Source organism: Dendrobates tinctorius, unplaced genomic scaffold (genome assembly GCF_039654945.1).
Source record: "Dendrobates tinctorius isolate UK_male_01 unplaced genomic scaffold, ASM3965494v1 ptg000028l, whole genome shotgun sequence".
In the NCBI taxonomy this organism is placed as follows: domain Eukaryota; kingdom Metazoa; phylum Chordata; class Amphibia; order Anura; family Dendrobatidae; genus Dendrobates; species Dendrobates tinctorius.
The window spans coordinates 75,243,689-75,268,210 of record NW_027361696.1 but is presented as its reverse complement, the minus strand read 5'-3'; the positions used below and the strand labels follow the sequence as shown (position 1 = coordinate 75,268,210).

Below are 24,522 nucleotides of genomic sequence, written 5' to 3'. Positions count from 1 at the left end.
GTGCCAGAGGAGTATCAATGCCCGCACTCATGAGTTGGTCTGGCAAGTGGTAGTCCCAAATAGGGAGGCATCAATGGTCTTGGAAGCATATCACAATGGAGCTGGACACTTTGGATGGAAGAAGTTGGAGGCCTTGCTCCGGGAGAGATTCTATTGGGCTGGTATGAAGGAAGGCCATTGAAAATTGGTGTCGGGAGTGTGGACAATGCAACCTGCGCAGGAAGGACCGTAACAGCCAGCGAGCTCCTTTGCAGCCAATAATAACCAAACAACCACTTGAGTTGGTCGCCCTGGACCATGTGAAGCTGGTCCCAAGCCGTTCAGGCTACGTTTATGCTCTTACTATCGCTGACCACTACTCGAGATTCCTGGTAGTCGTGCCTGTCAAGGATCAAACAGCCAAGACAGCAGTCAGAGCATTCCAACAGCACTTTTGTTGTCCACACGGATATCCCGAGCGAGTGCTTACAGATCAAGGTCCAGCCTTTGAGGCAGAAGTGTTCCAGGAATTCTGTAACTTGTACGGTTGAAAGAAGATCAGGACAACACCGTAACATCCACAGACCAATGAATGTGAAAAGATGAATCAAGTGGTGATCGATCTACTGAAGACGTTGCCTTTGGAAGAGAGGAATCTGTGACCAGAGAAGTTGCCAGATCTGGTAGATCTCTACAATCACATTCCTGTGAATTCCACCCACTGCACTCCAGCCTACCTAATGAGAGCGAGGCCTGGCAAGTTGCCTATTGATTTGGATATGGGAGTCCGTACACCAGAGGTGACATCACCAGATGCTGACTGGGATACAGAGCGGCAGCAGCAGTACCGAAAAGTACAAGAGTGTGTGGAAAAGAGTCTAGCTCAGGCGAAACAAAAGCAGGAGAAGAACTACAATCAACATGCACCTGCAGTTCCCTTGTCGCCAGGAGAACAAGTCCTAAAGAGAAAAAGAAGGATGCATAAATTGGATGATCAATTTGAAGCTGAACCCTACACCGTCCTACCATCAAATTTTGACAACACCAAAGTGTGCCTTATCAGTAAGGATGGAGGAGAAACCTCATCAGCAGTGTCGAGGGATCATCTGAAACTGTGCCCTGACCAACTAAAGGACAGAATGGAAGAGCAAAACAACCTTCAGCCCATAGAGGAAGAAGAAGAAGAAAAGGTCAGCACTGTACTCGGAGAATTCCCTGCAAATTGGTCTAGAGCGAATCAAGCCATAGTGGTGCCAGTTTTGACCTTTCCCCAACTGGTAGTGCAAGAAGAAGTGACTCAAGACCACCCTGAAAACCAGCAAGTACAGGCAGCGGATGCCACACCAGCAGTGAAACAAGAGAATTCTCACCCTGCCAGTGGTGAATCTGTCATGACCACAGTGAGTAGAAGTGGTCCTAGGAAATCTAGTATTCCTGTGCTACGCAGAACCACCAGTAGTGTAGCCAGTACAACACGCACTACACCAGTAGTAGTTAACACAAGGCATCCAGTAAGGTCCCCAACAACACCCGTGCTACGTAGGTCTGTCCGTAGTACTCAAGGTATACCACCCCTAAGGTTTTGCATATAAATAAGTTATGTAAATGGTAAACTGTAAATATGCAACCTTTTCAAGCTTATGTGCCTACAGAGACTCTGTAAGAACCTTTTGGAAATATCATTTTGTTTTTGATGGAGAAATGGGCTACAGGACTATGTGTGGTCAAAACTCTACTTGTACATAGTTACCGACTGCTCAGGAAATGGACCATGGACATTAACACATGGACTAATCGTCATCAGGTCTATTTTTTGAGCTTTGGTTCTTGTAATTTTTCATTTTTGAAATCTTGTTACATTTACAATTGTTCATTTGTTAATATGTTTTACATGTTTTCTTCAGTCCGGGATTACTGAATTGCACTAGGGGGGAATGTGGCACCCCCAGGAGTATGGTCGCCACAGTGGCATTACCTTTCTACTAGGGAGTGTGATGTCATGCTTGGAAGCAATAAAGGGTCTCTCTGTCAGGTAAATTCAACACACAGCACGGTTCCCACTCCAGGCCAGCAGAGGGAGCTCTGAACCAAAGCTGGGGGAGGAGCTGCTCTCTGGGGGCCAGGAAGGGGAAGTTAGTTAGTTTGTGTGAGGAGGGTGAAGGGTGTGGATGAGAGGAGAAGAGCTGGAGGATTGAGTAGAATTCAGGCTCACTTCTAGCGTTGCGCATGATCCCGAGTTCGGTCTCCGAGGTTGTATGGATACTGATGTTCCTGCAGCAGAAACCGGAGGAATAGGAAGCTGTAAATGCTCTGTTCCCATATAAGACTCGGAGGCACAACAGCAACGTGTGAGCCAGAAGAAGGAGGCTACAGCTGTCTGCCATATGAGGGGGTTCTAAACGAGAGCAAGCAGGGGGAACTTCAGTGTAACTCAGTACTACATATACCTCAGATAAGCGCTAGAAAGGAGACTACACAACCTATCTGCATAGAGAGATTCCTGAGTTGCTTCCAGACTGGCCAACTCCTGTTCCATCTGTAATCTGGATCCTGGACTGCACTTGCCAAGCAAAGTAAAGGTAAAGGAAACTGCACCCTGTTGTGTCATTGCCTTCTTCCTGCAACCCCTTCAGCAATGCTACATCTGTGCCTAACACTGCACCCTCTTCCTCAACACCTATTACTACTGTCCTGGGACTACAGCTCTACCTGTGGGGAGCTATTACATCTTGCCGCCTTATACCATCTGTCCCAGAGGATCTGCCTGCAGCGTCGGCTTAACCCCTTCATTGCCGAGCACCACAGATGGCATCACGTATCATACACTTATACTTTAATCAGCCACGCTTAACCCCTTTTACATGGACGCCCAGGGCCACGGACCGGGTCACTGTGACACTTTCCTCTGAGATACCGGCCTGGTACCGAGTACCCCACTGCCCTGGCGGGCGACCCAATACTTTGTTGCCATATTGCTTCATAACTATCAAGTAGTTGCCTGTGACTTTAGCGTTGATCGCCTACCCTTACTAGGTCATTAGTCTCTGATCGGTAAAGATCCAGCACCCGGTTCTCCCACAGTGTTTAAAGAAGCTCTCCTCCTCCTCCCATCAAAGTTTTTATCCTCTTAATATACTGCAGGCATCATATTATACAGCACTGTTTACTCTCAATTGCTTATTTTGCCTTTCTACCCAGCTCATTTTTTCTCTTTTACATTATATCTATGACATCACGTAATTAAAAACTAGTTGAATCCTTCTAAGCTCTATGTAGAATCGGGAGGTCAATTTTCCCTGTATGAGTCCTAAATCACTGCAAAAGTCCTTGACAGGGTAAGGAGAGGAGCAGTTGGGTAAGGAGATGAAGAGAGTAATGATAAATGCAGGAACAAGAGACTACCTGTTTCTATGTAGAGAATGCAGAGCAAAGTGAATAATTAAATGGGTTGAAAGGCAAAATAAGCAATTGTAAGTGCACAGTGCTATATAATATGGTGACTACAATGTATTGAGAGGATAAAAACGTTGCTGGGAGGAGGTTGAGGGCTTCTTTAACATAGTCTTGTGTCTCTAGAAGTGAAGCACTTGCTTGACTCTTTTCACTGCTAATGTCCTCTCGTCCCCAGTTAAAAAGTATGTCTTAAAGCAACCTGCTGTCCTCTTTGCTGTGACATAGTCTCCTAGTGTTTTCAGTCACAACTGAAAGCGAATGAGTTATAGCCTGCTGTTAGCATTTCATTAGAACTCTAAATCCCCAATACATCTTAGATAGTTGGCGACCGAAAGATGGATTAGCCAGTCACTTGGTCCAGCAGCTATCTGAACTTGCTCTGCCAAGCGCTTTTGTTTTTTCTCCAAGAGAGATGCTGCCAGACATCTTTTCCCGGTGACGCCTCTCTCGAGAACCAAAGTATCGGCATTCCAAAATCAGACATGCCCAATCCTGATGTTCACCATCAATCATCTATAGAGGGTCCCCATACACATTAGACTAGCTCCAAATGAACTTCCAAATATTGATGGCTTTGGTTGACAGTCTAATGTGTATTAAGCCTTCAGTATGCTCCTCTAAGGTTCTGTTGTATTTCCGGTCTTTAGAATTTGTCTGTTTCTACTATCTACTTTTCTCTTTTCAGTAACTGGGGAATCCACCTCTCATGTGGCTTCAGCCACACTCCTGCTCACTTCCTGCAATTAACTTCCCCATATTTCATTTTCTGGGACCTTACTACTGCTGACCCATCCAATGCTGACAATTAATATCACAATATTAGCTCTTATACATTAGTTTACAAGCAAACAGGGAAAAGGTTAAGATGATACATACGGTTGCATAAAGAGAGAAGAAAGAAGAAGACGACAGAAGTGTATGACAATGGCTTTGCTCATGGCTGGATAACAGCAGACACATGTTTAATAACCTAATTTTTTTTAGGTCATATTTTTTGTTGTGTTTTGTCATGTTTGTACACCATGTGCTACTCACCTTGCCCTGTCCCAGCGATGTACTCAGCTCACTTGTCCTCGCTTCAGTGATGCCTTCTGCTGCCATTCTTCTTTTTGTTTTTGCCCACATTTCTGTTCCCAGGTCACCTATGGCTCCTCCATGATCTCACCCTGACAGGCTATATCAGAGGAGCTTCAGCCTGTGTATTAAAGGGGTTGTTTAACAAATTAAAAACAAAAAAAATCGCACAATTATTATTAGCTTATAAATGCAAAAATGTCATTCTCCAGTGCAGTTTTCACAACTTTAAGCCATTTCACTTACGTCTTTGCAGTTACATCTAACGCTCTCATCCCCTCATTACATCTGTGCATATTGTAGTCCTCCTCTCGTTACCACATAGTGTCGGCCTCTTCCCTTTCAGATCACTATGCAGCTTGAGCAGGAGCAGAGTAGGGAACCCAAGGAATGTAGCCAAGGTTCCACTGATGGATTTTGGATACGTGCTCTACTGTGCTACAAGTCCATCATCTCTTCTGCTTCCAGTTGTGACTGTTTTGAAAAACATGACCTAGGTATTGAACCCAAGCAGTTTATGCCTCTTTACGGGAATTAAGGCTGAGAGGCGAGAGAGCAAGGACAATACTCACCATAAGAGCTTACACTCTACAGTCGATAGAGAGGACCCTGCTGACCAAAAGTGCTCATACTCTACAGGAGAGAGAGAAAACCCTGCTGAAAATAAAAGCTTACACTCTACAGGAGAGAGAGAGGTCCCTGCTGAAAAGAGATGACACTCTACAGTAGAGATAACCCCACCGACCATAAGAGGTTGAACTCTACAGAGAAAGGACCCTGCTAATCACAAGAGCTTACACTCTACAGGACAGAGAGTATCCAGATGAAAGTAAGAGCTTACACTCTACAGAAGAGAAAGAACCCTGCTAATCATAAGAGCTTACACTCTACAGGGGAGAGAGAGGACCCTGCTGAAAAGAAGGGCTAACACTCTACAGTAGAGAGAACCCCACCGACCATAAGAGATTACACTCTTCAGGAGAGAGACAACCCTGCTGACCATAAGCTCTCAGGACAGAGAGAGTATCCAAATGAAAATAAGAGCTTACATTCCACAGAAGAGAAAGGACCCTGCTAATCATAAGAGCTTACACTCTACAGGGGAGAGAGAGGACCCTGCTGGTCATAAGAGCTTACACTCTACAGGAGAGAGAAGACCCTGCTGACCATAAGCGCTTACACTCTATAGGACAGAGAGAGTATCCAGATGAAAATTAGAGTTTACACGCTACAGGGGAGAGAACCCCTCTGACCATAAGAGATTACACTCTACAGGAGAGAGAGAGAACTAAGCTGACCATAAGAGCCTACACTCTACAGGAGAGAGGACCACGCTGACTATAAGAGCTTGCACTTTACAGGAGAGAGAGGACCACACTGACCATACGAGCTTACACTTTACAGGAGAGAGAGAATACCTGACTGACCTTAAGAGCTTACACTCTACAGGAGAAAGAGGACCCTGCTGACCATAAGAGCTAACACTCTACAGGAGAGAGAGGAGACCCCACTGACCATAAGAGCTTACACTCTACAGGAGACAGAGAGGACCCCACTGACCATAAGAGCTTACACTCTACAGAGAAAGGGGACCCTTCTAATCATAAGAGTTTACACTTTACAGAAGAAAGAGAGGATCCTCTGACCATAAGAGCTTACACTCTACTGGAGAGAGAGGACCACGCTGAACATAAGAGCTTACACTTTACAGGAAAGAGAGAGAGGACCCTGCTGAGCATAAGAGCTTACACTGTACAGTTAAGAGAGGACCCCACTGGTCATAAGAGCTTACACTTTACAGGAGAAAGAAGACCCCGCTGATTATAAATGCTTACACTCTACAGGAGAAAGAGGACCCTTCTAATCATAAGAGTTTACACTCTACAGGAGAAATAGGATCTTTCTGACCATAAGAGCTTACACTCTACAGGAGAGAGAGATCATCCTGCTGATCATAAGAGCTTACGCTCTACAGGACAGAAAAGAAAGGACCCTGCTAATCATAAGAGGTTGCACTCTACAGAGGAGAGAGCGAGGACCCTGCTAATCATAAGAGCTTGCACTCTACAGAGGAGAGAGCGAGGACCCTGCTCATCAAAAGAACTTGCACTCTACAAGAGAGGAGAGACTCTACTGACCATAAGAGCTTACACTCTACAGGAATAAGAGTTTACACTACAAGAGAGAGAGGACCCCACTGGCCATAAGAGCTTACACTCTACAGGAGAGAGAGAGGACCCCGCTGACCATAAGAGCTTACACTCTACAGGAGAGAAAGAAGGCCCCGCAAATCATAAGAGCTTACACTCTACAGGAGATAGAGAGGAACCCACTGACTATAAGAGCTTACACTCTAGAGGAGAGAGAGAGAGGATCTCACTGACCATAAGAGCTTACACTCTACAGGAGAGAAACTTACCCAGTGACTCTGGAGATGGAAAATGACTCTGGCATACAAACTGTGCTCCACTGGGAACCTTTGATTTGCGGTGGCCCCGATACTGAGCACCACTGTACAAGGTGTGATAATTTGCTAGATGTCATAGCTGCAGGGCATTATGGGGATACATGCACAGCGACACAAAAAGAAATTATCCCACTTTACTATGGTTCAGCAGTGTGCGAAATGGAGCTGGGAAAGTTTCGGAACTTGATACTCTACTGATCGATCCAGTCATCATTATCAATTTACCAGAATAGTGTAAAAATATTTGGACACTTACACATTCAATACCCTCTTAGTGCATCACATTTCTGAATTCATAGACATTTCATATAATCTTTTTAGCTTCAAGAAAATTCAGTGTTCTTGACCTCTGAACGTGAGTGATGTATTGAAGGTGCACTTTGGAATGCATTCAGACCAACTAGCCATTCATGGCCCTTAAAATCATCCACTGTTATTTATAGTTTATTCTTAGCTCAAGATCTTTTATTTGGGTAGTAACTGTGCAGGAAGATTATGTAGCTATACAAATGAGTCCATCAGTAGGGATGAGCAAACCAGAACGGTAAAGTTTGGGATCTGTACCGGACACCTAGAGTCCGGTACCGAACCCCAAGTATCAACTTTTTACTGCATGTCCGATATCCTGTTCTGGTTCGCTAGTCTAATAAAACTTGTAGAAAGGCTGCAGCACAGCCAATCAGAAAGCTTTTAGACTGGGTACTTCCAGAGACATCACAGTCATGCCAAGTATTGGCATAGCTGTGACTGGCTTGCACACCACGTGTCCCAGCCTGTATAAAGGACATCATGACTTTCACCACCATTATCTCTCATTAGTCTAGGGATAGGACTCAGCTGGAGTGAGGGACAGATTTTGACTGCGCATTCTGCAAAGAAATCCGCTGTGTGTACTTTGCAACCCATATCTGTAGGATTACTGTGCCAAAAGCTGCTCTGTGTACTCTGCAACCCATATCTGTGGGAGTACTGTGCCAAAAGCTGCTGTGTGTACTCTGCAACATCACTTGTGGGAGTACTGTGCCTTTAAGCCACTCTGTGCACTTTGCACCCCCTCTCTGTGGGAGCACTGTTCCTTTAAACTGCTGTTTGTACTCTGCACTCCCCAGCCTGTGGGGGTACTTTTCCTTTAAGCCACTGTGTGTTTTCTAGTAATGTTGCAAATAAATAATTGTCGTCAGCCATCTCACTTCCATTTGCAGGCCAAAGAAATAATTTTTCAGGACTGCTGTGTGTTTTCTAGTAGTCTGAGAAATAAATAATTGGCATTAGCCATCTCATTGCCATTTGTAATCCAAGGAAATAACTTTTCAGGGTCGCTGTATTTTTTCTATTAGTGTTTCAAATAAATAATTGGCATCCGCTCTCTTGTTGCCATTTGTAGGCCAAAGATATAATTTTTCAGGACAGCTGTGTGTTTTCTAGTTGTCTTAGAAATAAATAATTGGCATCAGCCATCTTGTTGCCATTTATAGGCCAAAGATATAATTTTTCAGGACCACTGTGTGTTTTCTAGTACTGTTGCAAATAAATAAATCTACTCTGCTGTCATCTCTTTGCGAGTAGTGTGCAGAAAAACTACTTCCAAAAATGAGGGCATCAAATAGGGAACATGGCCATTGTGGTACTGGTGTAGCTGCTGCAGGGAGAGGACGTGATCATTCTATACCTGCTATGTGCCCAAATACAACACCTTCCTCTTGTGCACGTAGGCAATAGAACGTTATGCGTTATGTTATGTATTGAAAAGGTGCTAGATTGGATGGCTGAGAGTGGCTTCCAGTTCCATCACCAGTGTCACTGAGCATCTCAACACCATCCCATGGAAGTGTTCAGATTTCCATCCCCCAAACCGAGAAAGAGAGAGAGGAGATACTCCCCTAGCCATCCATCAGTCATGATTCTGAATGACATAATTTCCAAATTACTAGCCTTTTAAATACTGCTATTCCGGTTGGTGGAGATGGGCAGTTTTTTAAAAAAAATGATAACAGTGGCTTTCCTGCAGTACATTGTTCCCAGCCGCCACTACTTTTCAAAGCAGGCCAACCCTGCCGTGCGCACACATTTAGCCAACCAAATCAGGTGTGCACTGCCCAACGCCATCAGTGGCAAGGTCCACATGACAACAGATACATGGACAAGTAAGCAGGACCAAGGACATTACATCTCCCTAACTGCCCACTGGCTAAATGTTGTGGTGTTTGGGACAGTGGCTGAAGGCGTTCTAGCTCAACACCTAGGATTACTGGACATTTATCTGTCCAGTTTGCCTCCTCATCCTACTCTACTTCCTCCATTGCCTCATCATCCGGTCAGACCTGCTCCACCAACTGCAGCACAGCCAGGAGGAAAGGACTGAAGGTTGTTCTTATACTCCTGTTTAGGGAACAAATCCTACAATGCACAGGATCTGTGGACTGGGATCAAACAGCAGACAGTGTGCTCGCTTTCGGCCTCACCCTGCTGCTGCTCACCTGTCTGTGCTGCATTGTCACTTCTGCCTTCCCGCTTACTACCTCATAGGCGATGTACCAACAAGGTGGAACTCCACCTTGCATATGCTGGAGAGACTGTGCAAGCAGCATCAGGCAATAATATAGAAAGAACACCGTGAGCACAACTCAAAATGGTGCTAAGGGTAGGTTCCCAAACCGTTAAAGCAACAAATATGAACCTAGCACTCAACTCAAAGGTATTTGTAAGGCGGTTTATTGTAGTACACGAAAAAAGACGTTTCGGTCAATGTGACCTTCTTCAGTTACGTGTGGTATATAGATTGTGTAGAGCTTATAGGCATCTATCAGAAAGGACGATGGTGCTTTAGGCATTGAGGAGAATGATCTCTCTAAGGTAATGAGCTTGTCAGTATATAGGAGAGGGGCAAACGTGCCTCAAGATGCGGTGTCCACTGGCCAGGCAATAGTGGCATATCAGCTGCAACACGCACGGCTGAATCTCTCAGTGGAGCAACACTACTTCACCATCAATAAGTAGGCCTTCATAAGTGACGTGTGTGTCATGTTGTGCTGCTTGAAATATTTCACCAATATGGCCAGCGCTAATGACACCATCATCAGCGTTACCATACCAATTATATGCCGGCTGGAAAAAACAATTCAGGCAGTGATGGATGATGTTGTAACACAGGAAGAAGAGGAGCACAGCTAATATACAGTTATCAGACCTCTCGTCCATTCATGACTCAAAGTGTGGGTTACTGTCCCAACAGCGGCCAGATACTCAATTGTACAGCTAGGGAACAGTAGAGGATGAACAGCCATATTCACAACAGGGTGGCACTCAAATCAGCTCAGGGGCATCATTAGAGCATTGCTGGTGGGAAGCAGAGAACACAGACCATACTGTGGTATCCCAGTACCCATTCTACTGCTGCTGAATGAGACATTTGTTGTGTGGCAGTAGATTTGTTCCAGAGTGTCAGAATTAGTTGGGCACTGTGAGTTAGGAGATGTAATACATTGCATAAATCTGCTTTGCTGCCATCTACAATGTGTATATGAAAGTTAAGTGATTATCCTCACAACAAGCTGCCATAGAAACGGCTGGGAGGAGCCTCCCAGCTCAGGGCTCTCACACTTCCTCAGGTAACTTCCAGTTCTTCTGAGTGGTTCAAGCTGCTTGAGGAAACAGACACTACTGCTCCCAGCAAAATTTTTCCATGCGAGTCCACCCTGAAGTGACATCTTTCTCCACATAATCTCTTCCACAAGGAAGTGAAGTCTCATCCAGTCAGGAGAGATAACGCTGCACATGTGTTCTCCTGCTCTCTGGTTATCCTGTTTGCTTCTAGCCAGGACCAGATCCATGTGACTGCCACCACGCCATGAACTTTGACTAGCTTACCTCTGCGATACTGAATGGTGGGCTCCAAACTGTGAGTAATTCCACACTTTAGTGTGTTTCCACGCGGAGAGCCAATCTGTGAAGGCACCTCTATCAGTGTAATATTTATTGGACTGCGCATACCATTTCCTTTAATAGCAAGTGAAGAGAACTATGAGTCCAGCCACCCCGAGTGGCCATAACCTCGCTTGTCTCATGAGGAGAGAACCTTTACTTTCATATGCACAATATACTGTGAACTTTGCCTTTAAGAGAGAGACTACCCCATGATCTCTTTAAGTAAAATTGTCATCTTTACAAGTTCATATGCGTGTCTGGCTGCTTGAGATTGGACAAACACCACTGGCGCTCCAAAACCTGCACCCAGACACCACCGCTACAGGAGTGCCCCCGGGGGGGTCCTATATCATCCACAAGTGCCACCTCCTGCTATTCACAATTGTGGACACGAGGGAAGTGTTGAGGGGTCCAGCAACCCACTTCAGCTACCGTGACATCATTATCTGCTGCCAGTGGGACTACTTGCCCCAGCTGGCCCTTCTGCAGCATCTGGTGCCTCCCCAGTGGCCCACCACAATACACCTCCCACAGAGGACGACTTGTCATTCCCTCCTGGCAGTCTGGCATGCAAGAGCCAATACATGCTGCTGTGCCTGCTAAATGACTGACAAATTGCTTGTATTGTTACCAGTGTTGAGCTCTGGGTGGCCACCCTACTGGATCCCTGCTACAAGGACAACGTACCATCATTACTGAAGTGTGATCGCAAACTGCATGACTACAAAAGCACACTGGTAGAGAAACTGCTGCTGGTTTTCCCACCTGACAAAGGGGGCTCAGTGGAAGAAGAAGGCAGAGAATGAAGTCACCAGCACCTCGGAAGCTGGGTTAGCATGGCCGAAATGTGGCAAGACATTCTCAGCACACTACAACATTCGGTAACGCCATCTGATATGGTACGTATTAGCAACAGGCACCATTACAACAACATGAAGAAAGAGTACATGTCCATACATCTCCACATACTAACTGATGGGTCTGCCCATTTATCTTCTGGGTCTCCAAACTGGACACATGGCCTGAGCTTGCCCTTTATGCCTTGGAGGTTCTGGCCTGCTCTGTGGCAAGTGTACTGTCAGAACGTTTTTAGCACGGCAGGAGGTGTGATCACAGACAGGTGCATCTAAATGTGCACATCAAATGTGGGGAAGCTAACTTTCCTGAAAATTAACCAGGCATGGATCTCACAGGAATTGTCCGTACCTTTGGATGACTAGAAAACTATATCAGCCGCACCTAGTTATCCTTCCACTCTGTTTGCCATTGGTTTCATTTGGATGCCTTCTCACCAATTAAGAAAAAAAACTGTGTTGGCTAATTTCTCTGCCTCTTCCACCTACACTGCCACATCCGCCTACTCCACCTCCTCCTCCAGTCTGACCTCTGCCCACTAGTTGGGTTCATTCTATGTTCTTTTGAGTCAGCTCCCTAAAGAATAAAATTAAAAAAATTGGAATAAAGGGAAAAAAATACAAACAATGCAAAAGAAAGTGTTTGATTATTCCTCCATTGCTTCTTCAACCTATACCACCACTTCAATCACTTTCTCCACTTGAACCTGCTTCTCCTGGTTTTAGATTGCAAGTTTGAATTTTGTTAATTGTAGGCTGTTTTAAGTCAGTTCCATTACTCCTCCCTTTCCTCTTCCACCTATACCGCCACTTCCACCTTCACATCCACTTGGACCTGTTCCTCTGGGGTCAATATTATTTTTTTTTGTTTCAGCTCTGCTTAGCATAGGGACAGGACGCAGCTATAGTGAGGGACGGTATTAAGTTTTGAGTATGTGCAGTTTTACAAAAACACTCTGTGTACTCTGCATCCATGTCTATGATAGCACTGTACATATCCAAAAGTGTGTATAATCTGCAACCATATAAGTGGGAGTGATGTGCGTTTAAACAAATCTTTCTACTATTATGCAACCCTGTCTGTGATAGTACTGTGCCAAAAGCCACTGTGTTTACTCTGCAACCCATATCTGTGGGATAACTGTGTCAAGAGCCGCTGAGTGTACTCTGCAGGCGTATCTATATGAGCAGTGTGCATAAAAAATTATTCTACTCACCAGCCTTCTCTCTGCCATTTCTATGACAAACAAATAATTTTTCTGAACCGCTATGTCTTTTCTAGTAGTGTGGCAAATAACTAAATTCAGCATCCGTCTCTGCCATTTGTAGGCCAAAAAAATAATTTTACTGTACCGCTGTGTCTATATGAGTAGTGTGTGTAAAAATAATTGTATTCTGCAGTGTCTCTTTGCAAGTAGAGTGTCTGAAAAAAATTGTATTCTGCAGTGTTTTTTTTCCAGTACATTTTTCTCCTCCAGCTGACTTTTTGTAAACAGTGTGTCTAAAAAATGTTCTACTGTGCAGCCGTCTTTTTCCCATTTGCGGGCCCAAATAATTATTTTATCCTACAGCTGTGTCTATACCAGTAATGTATCTAAATAATGTTTCTACTCTGCAGCAATCTCCCATTTGTGAGTCAAAAAGACATTGTGCTGGGCTGCTGTGCTAAAAAGCCTCTGTTTCTACTTCACCAAAAAGCCTATAGGAATACTGTGCTCAAAAGTCTTTGTTTCCATTTTATCACAAAGCATCTGGAAGTACTGTGCTAAAAAGCCTCTTTGTGTAATGTGCCAAAAAGCCTCTATTTTGACTTTACCAAAAAGCCTATGGGAATACTGTGCCCAAAAGCCTCTGTTTCTATTTAACCAAAAAGTCTCTGGGAAATCTGTGCCAAATAGCCTGTTTCGACTTTACCAAAAAGCCTCTATGTATAATGTGCCAAAAAGCCTCTGTTTTGACTTTAATTAAAAGCCTCTGGGAATATTTTGGAAAAAAGCCTCTGTGTGCAGAGTGTCAAAGGCCTCTGTTTCTACTTGACCATAAAGCCTCTGGGAGTACTGTGCCAAAAAGCCTCTAGGAGTACTGTGCCAAAATGCCTCTAGGAGTACTGTGCCAAAAACATCCGTTTGTAATGTGCCTAAAAACCCTGTTTCTACTTTATCAAAAAGCATCTGTGTGTACTGTGCCCAAAACCGTCTGTTTCAACTTTACCAAAAATCTTCTGGGAGTACTGTGTCAAAAAGCCTCTGGAAGTACTGTACCAAAAAACATCTGTTTGTATTGTAGAAAAAAGGGGCCTTATAAGATGGTAGAATTGAATTTTGCCACGTGCTAAGTAAGGTTTTACACATTTTTGCCATGCTAACCATCCCTTCCAAGGTGGTGCCAGTGCTCCAGCTGCTTTGACAACTTTCTTTGTCTTTTGCTTTCACTGAGCCCCGGCTCTCAGGTGAGGACACCGTCAGTAGTACGTCTATGAGCGTGTGCTTGTACTCCTGCATTATTCAATCTCACGCTAGTAAGGATGGCACGTTGTGCTTGTAGTGGGGATCCAGCAGGGTGGCCACCAGATAATCAGCACTTGTAACAATCCGTTTGGTAGCACAGCAGCATGTATTGCTTCAGGTGTGCCAGGCTGTCCAGACCCAATTGCAAGCTGTCCTCGGTGGGAGGTGTATCGTCTGGATCCTCTGAATCATCTCTATCCCCCAGCCATGCCCCATTGATGAATGTGAACTGGTTTGAGTGGCACCCTGCTGTGAACACAGTTGTTCCTCAGCCTCCTTATTCTCATACTCCTACTCCCCCTCATCATATAAAACTGCCCCCTGGCTGGACACTTGTGTATCTGGTTGATTTTGGTATAGGAACCAATCCTCCAATTGGGCATTTGCCTTGGACCCGACTGGCAGGGGGGTGCAGTCGGGCTGCCAAATGTGGCGGTCTAAAGTGTCTCCCCGGTGGCTGCATTTGGCCACCCCCCCGGACTGTGAGTTGGCCATTCTCTGAGCCTGCTGTCAAGCTGACAGCCGGCTTACAGAACATGCAGCGCACCGGCTCCTAGTGAGCGTGACTACAATTGAAGCTGTGACCGCTGGGTCATAGTGACGTCAGCAGCGTGATCAGATCGTGTGATCATCCTGCTGATATCACTCGCCAGCATGCAGAAAAGCAAAGAACATTAGTTATTCGTGCTCCACACTAGTATAGTTGAAGACACCAAAGATTAAATGTAACAGGGAGCTTTATTGTGTAGCCCCCTTTTTCCTAAGTGTATGTTTGCACAGAGTTCTTTTTGAAGTGTATTTTGGAGCACATTCGTTACATGCATTTAACTGCTTTAAGTCACACCAAAAAAATTATCCAAAAAAACTTCTTGGGGATGTTGATTTTTCAACCAGAAAAATCCATGTAAAAAAACTTTGTGTGAGTATATCCTAAGTATATTTCAAAATTGTAAAAAAAAAAAAGATATCTCCTTTAACCCCTTTCTGCCATATGACGTACTATCCCGTCCATGTGCCCTGGGACTTAATTCCCAGGGATGGGATAGTACATCATAGCGATCAGCAGCACCCACGTGGTGAGCGCCGCTGATCGCGGCCGGGTGTCAGCTTATTATCACAGCTGACACCCGGCACTATGAGTCAGGGGCGGTCACGGTCCGCTCCCGACTCGTTAACCCCTGGCACACTGCGATCAAACACAATCGCAGTGTACCGGGGGTTTAGGGAGGCATCAGGAGGGAGAGGGCTCCCTCCGTCCTTCCCTGTTTGCAGCACTGCTGCGGCGGTCTCCTTCCCTGCAGGTCCCCGAATCCAAAATGGCGGCGAGGGCCTGCAAGGAGCCGGCTTCCTCAGTGCCTGCAAAGTGCAGGCACGAGGAAGCCTTCTGCACTGCCTGTCACAGCGATCTGTGATGTGACAGATCAGCGATCTGTCACATGACAGTTATATCCCCCCCCTGGAACATTGTAATAAAGTTAAAAAAAAAAGAAGTGTAAAAATAATTTATAAAAAAAATCGCTAAATAAATAAAAAAAAAAAAAATATTCCCTAATAAATTCATTTTTTGGAAATAAAAAAACCAAAACAATAAAAGTACACATATTTGGTATCACCGCGTCCGTAACGACCCGCCCTATAAAACTGTCCTATTAGTTAACCCCTTTAGTGAACCCCTTAAAAAATAAAAAACAAAACAAAAAATAAACTATATCATCATACCGCCGATCAAAAAGTGCAATAACGCGCAATCAAAAAGACGGATATAAATAACCATGGTACCGCTGAAAACGTCATGTTGTCCCTCAAAAAACGAGCCGCCTTACAGCGTCATCAGTGAAAAAATAAAAAAGTTATAGCTCACAGAATAAAGCGATGCAAAAATAATTATTTCTTATATAAAATTGTTTTCATTGCATAAAAGCGCCAAAACATAAAAAAAGACGTAATTGAGGTATCGCTGTAACCGTACTGAACCGAAGAATAAAACCGCCTTATCAATTTTACCGCACGCGGAACGGTGTAAACGCACCCCCCCCAAAAGAAATTCTTGAAATGCTGGTTTTTGTTCATTCTGCGTCCCAAAAATCAGAATAAAAAGCGATCAAAAAATATCATGTGCCCGAAAATGGTACCAATAAAAACGTCAACTCGTCCCGCAAAAAACAAGACCTCACATGACTCGGTGGGTCAAAATATGGAAAAATTATAGCTCTCAAAATGTGATGGCAAAAACTATTTTTACAATAAAAAGCGTCTTTTAGCGTGCGACAGCTGCCAAAAATAAAAACCCACCATAAATAGTAAATCAAACCCCCCTTTATCACCCCCTTAGTAAGGGAAAAATAATAAAATTAAAAAAATGAATTTATTTCCATTTTCCCATTAGGGTTAGGGCTAGGGTTAGGGCTGAGATTAGGGTTAGGGGTGTGTTGGGGTTAGGGCTGGAGTTAGAATTGGGGGTTTCAACTGTTTGGGCACATCAGGTGCTCTCCAAACGCAACATGGCGTCTGATCTCAATTCCAGCCAATTCTGCGTTGAAAAAGTCAAAAGGCGCTCCTTCCCTTCCAAGCTCTGCCATGTGCCCAAATAGTGTTTTACCCCCACATATGGGATATCGGCCTACTCAAGACAAATTGCAAAACAACTTTTGGGGTCCAATTTCTCCTGTTACTCTTAGGAAAATAAAAAATTTGGGGCAAAAATCATTTTTGTGGAAAAATGATTTTTTTTATTTTCACGCCCGGACGTTATAAACTTCTGTGAAGCACTGGGGGGCTCAAAGTCCTCACCACACATCTAGATATGTTCCTTAGGGGGTCTAGTTTCCAAAATAGTGTCACTTGTGGGGGGTTTCCACTGTTTAGGTACATCAGGAGCTCTCCAAGTCAACATGACACCCGCAGACCATTCCATCAAAGTCTGCATTCCAAAACGTCACTACTTCCCTTCCGAGCCCTGACGTGTGCCCATACAGTAGTTTTCTCCCACATGTGGGGTATCAGCGTACTCAGCACAAATTGGACAAGAACTTTTGGTGTCCAATTTCTCCTGTTACCATTGGGAAAATAAAAAAATTGGGGACTAAAATATCATGCTTGTGGAAAAAATATGATTTTTTATTTTCACGCCCGGGCGTTATAAACTTCTGTGAAGCCCTTGGGGGGTTCAAAGTGCTCACCACACATCTAGATAAGTTCCTTGGGGGGTCTAGTTTCCAAAATGGTGTCATTTGTGGGGGGATTCCACTGTTTAGGTACATCAGGGGCTTTCCAAATGCGGCATGGCGTCCAATCCCAATTCCAGCCAAAAATGTCAAATGGCGCTGCTTCCCTTCCGAGCTCTGCCATGCGCCCAAATAGTGGTTTACCCCCACATATTGGGTATCAGCATGCTCAGGACAAATTGCACAATAACTTTTGGGGTCCTGTTACCCTTGGGAAAGCAAAACTTGGAGGTGAAAAAATCGTTTCTTGTGATTTTTTTAATGGTACGTCTGTACGTTATAAACTTCTGTGAAGCCCTTGGGGGTTCAAAGTGCTCACCACATATCTAGATAAGTTCCTTGGGGGGGGTCTAGTTTCCAAAATGGGGTTACTTGTGGGAGGTTTCCACTGTTTAGGTACGTCAGAGGCTCGCCAAACGTGACATGGCGTCCGATCTGAATTCCAGCCAATTTTGCAGTGAAAAAGTCAAACGGCGCTCCTTCCCTTCTGAGCTCTGCCATGCGCCGAAACAGTGGTTCCCCCCACATATCAAGTATCAGCGTACTCAGGACAAATTGCACAATAACTTTTGCTGTCCAATTTCTCCTGTTACCCTTGGTAAAATAAAAAAAATTGGACCTGAAGTAATTTTTTTGTGAAAAAAGCTAAATGTTCTTTTTTAAACATTCAAAAAATTCCTGTGAAGCACCTGAAGGGTTAATAAACTTCTTGAATCTGGATTTGAGCACCATGAGGGGTGCAGTTTTTAGAATGATGTCACTTTTGGGTATTTTCTATCATATAGACCCCTGAAAGAGACTTCAAATGTGATGTGGTCCGTAAAAATAAAATGGTGTTGCAAAAATGAGAAATCGCTGGTCAACTTTTAACCCTTATAACTTCCTAACAACAAAAAAATTTTGCTTCCCAAATTGTGCTGATGTAAAGTAAACATGTGGGAAATGTTACTTATTAAGTTTTTGTGTGCCTTATCTCTGTGATTTAAGGGCATAAAAATTCAAAGTTGGAAAATTGCAAAATTTTTAAAAATTTTGCCAAATCTCCGTTTTATTCAAAAATAAACGCAAGTTATTTGAGTGAAATTTTACCATTAACATGAAGTACTATATGTCGCGAGAAAACTTTGTCAGAATCAGTGGGATCCATGGAAGAGTTTCAGAGTTATTACCTCATAAAGGGACAGTGGTCAGAATTGTAAAAATTGGCCCGGTCATGAACGTGCAAACCACCCTTGGGGGTTAAGGGGTTAAAGACTAATAATTCTGTGTCATCACATTTGTCTTATATCCCACACTGTGTCCTGTTTATTTGTGATCCTAGATCCATGTTACATCCCACTAATAATGGTTAGGACTATCAGGATTCAAGTTGTTCTTGTTCAAGGGGGAGAAGAAAAGTGACAATTGTGTCTACGCCATAATGCCACCCAGAAGAATCAAATATATATAGAGTATTTGTGGACCTACAGAAGAAAAATCGATTTTATTATTTCTAATGAACTTTAGAGAGGTAAGAAGAGCAATAATTTATATACACGTAACTTCTGATCTTAAATATTTATAAGAATGTTATATTGGGGTGGGGGGATATATGGAAAATTGTATTCCGATCTATGATTATTTTAACCTGGGTCCAGGAATATACAGTACTGTGCAAAATTTTTAGGCAGGTGTGAAAATAATGCTGCAAAGTAAGAATAGTTTCAAGAATAGACGTGTTAAAGAGTTTATTTTTATAAGTTAACAAAATGCAAAGTGAATGAACAAAAGAGAAATCTAAATAACATCCTTTGCTTTCAAAATAACCTTAGTCCGGAATGTTGTAAAATTATATTCAGTTGTATGAGTAAACAATTATACCAATCAGATGATAATAATCATTATATTCATAGTAGGTTGAGAAACAGTCATTACCGATTGTGTTGGAGGCTTAAAACTGGGCGAGGAACAGACAAACTTTGCTGCAAAGGTGAGGTTGTGCAAGAAAGCTGTGTGTCACAAGTAATATACCATGGCAAGGCAAACGGTAGTTATAGTGTATCAGATCAGCAACATCTCTCCCAGGCAAAGATTTCAAAGCAGACAGAGGTATCAGATATCGAGATGTTCTGTTCAAGCTCTTCTGATGTAACACCAAGAAAATTACAACATTGTGGACCATAGTGGTCGTCCATGGAAAAATACTGCAGCAAATAAAACATACATCATGCTTAGTTGCCTCCAAAATCAGTAGATGTCCACCAGCGCCATCAACTCAGAACTGGCAGCAACCAGTGGGACTCGGCTACACTCATCTACCTTTTGAGAAGTCTGAGCAGATGTGGTCTTCATGGAGGAATTGCGGCCAAAAGCCATACATTTGACATGGAAACAAGGTCACGTCACACAACTATGCACAAAAAAACATAGGAACTGGGGTGCAGAAAATGGCAGCAGGTGCTTCGGACTGATTAGTTAAATGTGACATACTTGGTTGTACCAGAAGGAAGTTTGTTCTCTGAATGGCTGGAGAGTGGCACAACATTGAATGTCTGCAGGAACAATGAAGTATGGTGGAGGGTCCTGCACATTTACGGTTCCATTTCAGCAAACTGAATTGGGGATTTGATCCGGATTAATAGTGTCCTCAATGCTGAGAAATACTGGCAGATACTTATCTTTCATGCAATACCATGGAGAAGGCGTCTGATTGGATTTAAATCTATTCTACGGCATAACAACGATCCCAAACATCCAGCCAATGTCCCTGAGAACTAGCTTCAGCGTAAAGAAGATGAAGGAGTCCTGGAAGTGATGGTCCGGCCCCCACAGAGCACTGATCTCCCGATCTCGCATCAACGAGTCTGTCTGGGATTACATGAAGAGACCGAAGGATTTGCATGAGTGACATCCACGGAAGAGCCAAGATGTTAAAAACAACCTCCCGTTAAGTTCCTTGTAAAACTGTGTGCTTACAAATTTTCATGGCAAAGGGCGGTCACACCAAAAATTGATGAAATTTAGATTTTTCTAATAAACTATTAACACTTCTTATTTTGAAAAATGTGCTTTTTTGACACCTGACTAAAACTTTTGCACAGTGCTGTATACCTTTTTTGGGTTACCTGTAATCTGCCTGATTCTACCCTGTACTTTGTACCTTGTGCACTTATGGATTGTATCTTGCAACCTCTTTCATAACAGTTGATGTAGGATTTGCTGTCCTTACATGTTTTTAAACAGATTTATCTACTTTCTTAATCATCATTACTAGCCATTGGGGAAATTACCTGGATAATTATGTCCTTCATTTGTGTTTGTTCCTTTTTCTAGGCTTACAAGATGCCTTTAATTGAACAGAGTGGCCACTTATTGAAAAAGCACCATTAAGATAAAAGATCTTAGTGAAGAATGGACCCAATTAATTCATTCTGTGGTTGTCCTTACTCTCTTCAGTAGCCTCTAATAAAAGGCCAGTGATGGATTGAGGAACAGTTGACCTTTTGCTCAAAGACCATCATGAATCAAACTTCTACTAACCTTGCTCTTAATTATCCAGATGTGAATTGTCATTGGTACATCATTTCCATAATCCTTTAATGGTCCATCATTTATTCCTCCATCTTCTAATGACTTTAGAGGAATTGTATTTTTCACTGAATGTTCCAAGTTCTCCATTTTGATAAAACAAAGTGGGCCTACACCAGCAGATGGCATGGCTCCCCAAATTATCACTGATTGTAGAAACTTCATACTAGAGCTCAAGCAGCTTGGATTGTGGGCCTCTCCACTCTTCTTCCAGACTCTGGGACCTTGATTTCCAAATGAAATGCAAAATTTACTTTCATCTGAAAACAACACCTTGGACAACTGAGCAACAGTCCAGTTCTTTTTCTCCATGGCCCTGGTAAGATGCTTCTGTCGTCTATTGGTCATGGGTGGCTTGACACAAGGAATGCGACACTTGTAGCCCATGTCCTGGATATGTCTGTGTGTGGTGGCTCTTGAAACGGTGACTCCAGCAGCAGTTCACTCCTTGTGAATCTCCACAAAATTTTTGGAATGGCCTTTTCTTAATCCTTTCAAGGCTTTGGTTATCCTGGTTGCTTGATAACCTTTTTCTACCACACTTTTTCCTTCCACTCATCTTTCCATTAATATGCTTGGATACAGCACTCTGTGAACTGCCAGCTTCTTTTTGTGGCTTAGCCTCCTTGTGGAGTGTTTCAATGACTACCTTCTGGACATCTGTCAAGTCAGCAGTCTTCCTTATGATTGTGGAGCTACAGAAACAGACTAAAGGACCTTTTCAAATGCTTAGGAAGTCTTTGCAGATGTTTCTTGTTAATTCTAATTTACTGAGATAATGTTTTGTACAGTGTCCATATGGACACTGTAGTACAGTGTCCATTTTAGGACATGATCCTATATCAAAGTCAAACATCAGAAATACTCTGATACCTTATTCTGATACATGATACTTATACCTGACTCTGATACCTGACTTTGATATCAGAGTCGGGTATCAGAGTAAAAGGCCTGTTACACATAGCGATATCACTAGCGATATCGCTAAAGCGTCACCGATTTTGTACATGTGACACACCTCCGACCGCCACCCCCCCGCTGGCTATCGCTGATCGGGCGAGATCAGCCTGGTCCATTTCTCGTCGTCGGCTTCCTGCTGGCGCCGACAAGCGAGCCATGGACGCGGGCAGAAGACGTCACCCTCACCACGTCTGACAGGTGAGTAACGACCGCCGAGCATTGCTGCGTAGCTAGTGAGATCTGCCTGTTTGGCAGCTCACTAGCGACCATTTAGCAATGCACCAGCGATCCTGACGGGTCATATCGTGGTCGGGATCGCTGGTGCATCGCTAAATGTAACGGGGCCTTAAGGTATCAGAATCAGGTATCAGAGTCAGTAATCAGACTCGGGTATCAGAATCAGATATCAGGTATCAAAGACATGTATCAGAATCAGTTATCAGAGTATTTCTGATGTTTGACTTTGGTATACGATTATGTCTTAAAATGGACACTGTACTTTTGGGTTTTGATAGGCTGTAAGCCATAATTATCAACATTAACAGAAATCAACACTTGAAATAGATCACTCTGTTTGTAATGACTCTATATAATATAGGAGTTTCAATTTTTGTACTGAAGAACTGAAATAAATAAACTTTTTGATGATATTCTAATTTTGTGAGAAGCACCTGCATATGTGTGTGTACTGATATATACAGTACATACCAAAAGTTTGGACACAACTTCTCATTCAAAGAGTTTTCTTTATTTTCATGACTATGAAAATTGTAGATTCACTCTGAAGGCATCAAAACTATGAATTAACACTAGAGTTGAGCGAAACGGGTCGAAAAAATTCAAAAGTCGCCGACTTTTGGCAAAGTCGGGTTTCATGAAACGAAACCCGACCCTAGGATGAGGTCGGCCACGAGGTCGGCGACTTACGCGCCAAAGTCGCGTTTCAAAAGTTTGTTTTGCGCTCTTTTTCAGCCAATCAGGATCCACGGACACTGTGGGCAACGTGATGACCTAGGCACGGGTCACCACCATCTTTCAGAAGGGCATGCAAGTGATTGGCTTGCTTTGGTGGGCCTCACAGGGGGTATAAAAGGGCGTGCACGCCGACCGCCATCTTACTTCTGCCGATCTTAGTATAGGGAGAGGTTGCTGCTGATTCTGTAGGGAGAGCGTTAGGCAGGGAAGAAGACAAAAAAACTGCTTTTGCTGCTAGCGATTTGGCCTGCACAACACACAAGTCACTGTGTGTGCAGTGCAAGGGGAGGCTATATTGTGGTGTATCAGTGGTGTTGGTTGTTGGGCTGCCTTTTAAGGCTTCCTGACACGCTGGCATTGCTGTTTACCCACTGCTCCGCAAACTGCTTTTTTAAAAGCAATCCAATCTCCCTTATCCTCTAGTCACTTTTGTCACAGCTGTGCCATCGAGCGTGTCACATAGCACTCAGATATCAGTGGGCCTCACACAATCCACAAGTGTCCAGTGTCCAAAAGTGTGCGCAGAGATTCAAAATCTCCATTATCCTCTCGTCACTTTGGTCACAGGCAGCTGTGCCATCGAGCGTGTCACATAGCGCTCAGATATCAGTGGGCCTCACACAATCCACAAGTGTCCAGTGTCCAAAAGTGTGCGCAGAGATTCAAAATCTCCATTATCCTCTCGTCACTTTGGTAACAGGCAGCTGTGCCATTGAGCGTGTCACATAGCGCTCAGATATCAGTGGGCCTCACACAATCCACAAGTGTCCAGTGTCCAAAAGTGTGCGCAGAGATTCAAAATCTCCATTATCCTCTCGTCACTTTGGTAACAGGCAGCTGTGCCATTGAGCGTGTCACATAGCGCTCAGATATCAGTGGGCCTCACACAATCCACAAGTGTCCAGTGTCCAAAAGTGTGCGCAGAGATTCAAAATCTCCATTATCCTCTCGTCACTTTGGTCACAGGCAGCTGTGCCATCGAGCGTGTCACATAGCGCTCAGATATCAGTGGGCCTCACACAATCCACAAGTGTCCAGTGTCCAAAAGTGTGCGCAGAGATTCAAAATCTCCATTATCCTCTCGTCACTTTGGTCACAGGCAGCTGTGCCATCGAGCCTGTCACATAGCGCTCAGATATCAGTGGGCCTCACACAATCCACAAGTGTCCAGTGTCCAAAAGTGTGCGCAGAGATTCAAAATCTCAATTATCCTCTCATCACTTTTGTCACAGGCAGCTGTGCCATCGAGCCTGTCACATAGCGCTCAGATATCAGTGGGCCTCACACAATCCACAAGTGTCCAGTGTCCTAAAGTGTGCGCAAAGATTCAAAATCTCCATTATCCTCTCGTCACTTTGGTCACAGGCAGCTGTGCCATCGAGCGTGTCACATAGCGCTCAGATATCAGTGGGCCTCACACAATCCACAAGTGTCCAGTGTCCAAAAGTGTGCGCAGAGATTCAAAATCTCCATTATCCTCTCGTCACTTTGGTCACAGGCAGCTGTGCCATCGAGCGTGTCACATAGCGCTCAGATAT

General features: G+C 43.9%; 1 long non-coding RNA gene across 1 annotated transcript in view; it reads left to right on the top strand.

Annotated features, from left to right (window-relative positions):
* The window catches only part of LOC141085555 (uncharacterized), a 40,209-nt gene extending 17,785 nt beyond the window's left edge, over positions 1-22,424 (top strand). The window contains exons 2-3 of the long non-coding RNA XR_012231329.1: positions 18,804-18,992; positions 20,795-22,424. This is a non-coding gene — a long non-coding RNA (uncharacterized lncRNA). The remainder of the gene's footprint in view (positions 1-18,803; positions 18,993-20,794) is intronic.
* Positions 22,425-24,522: the final 2,098 nt, after the last annotated feature.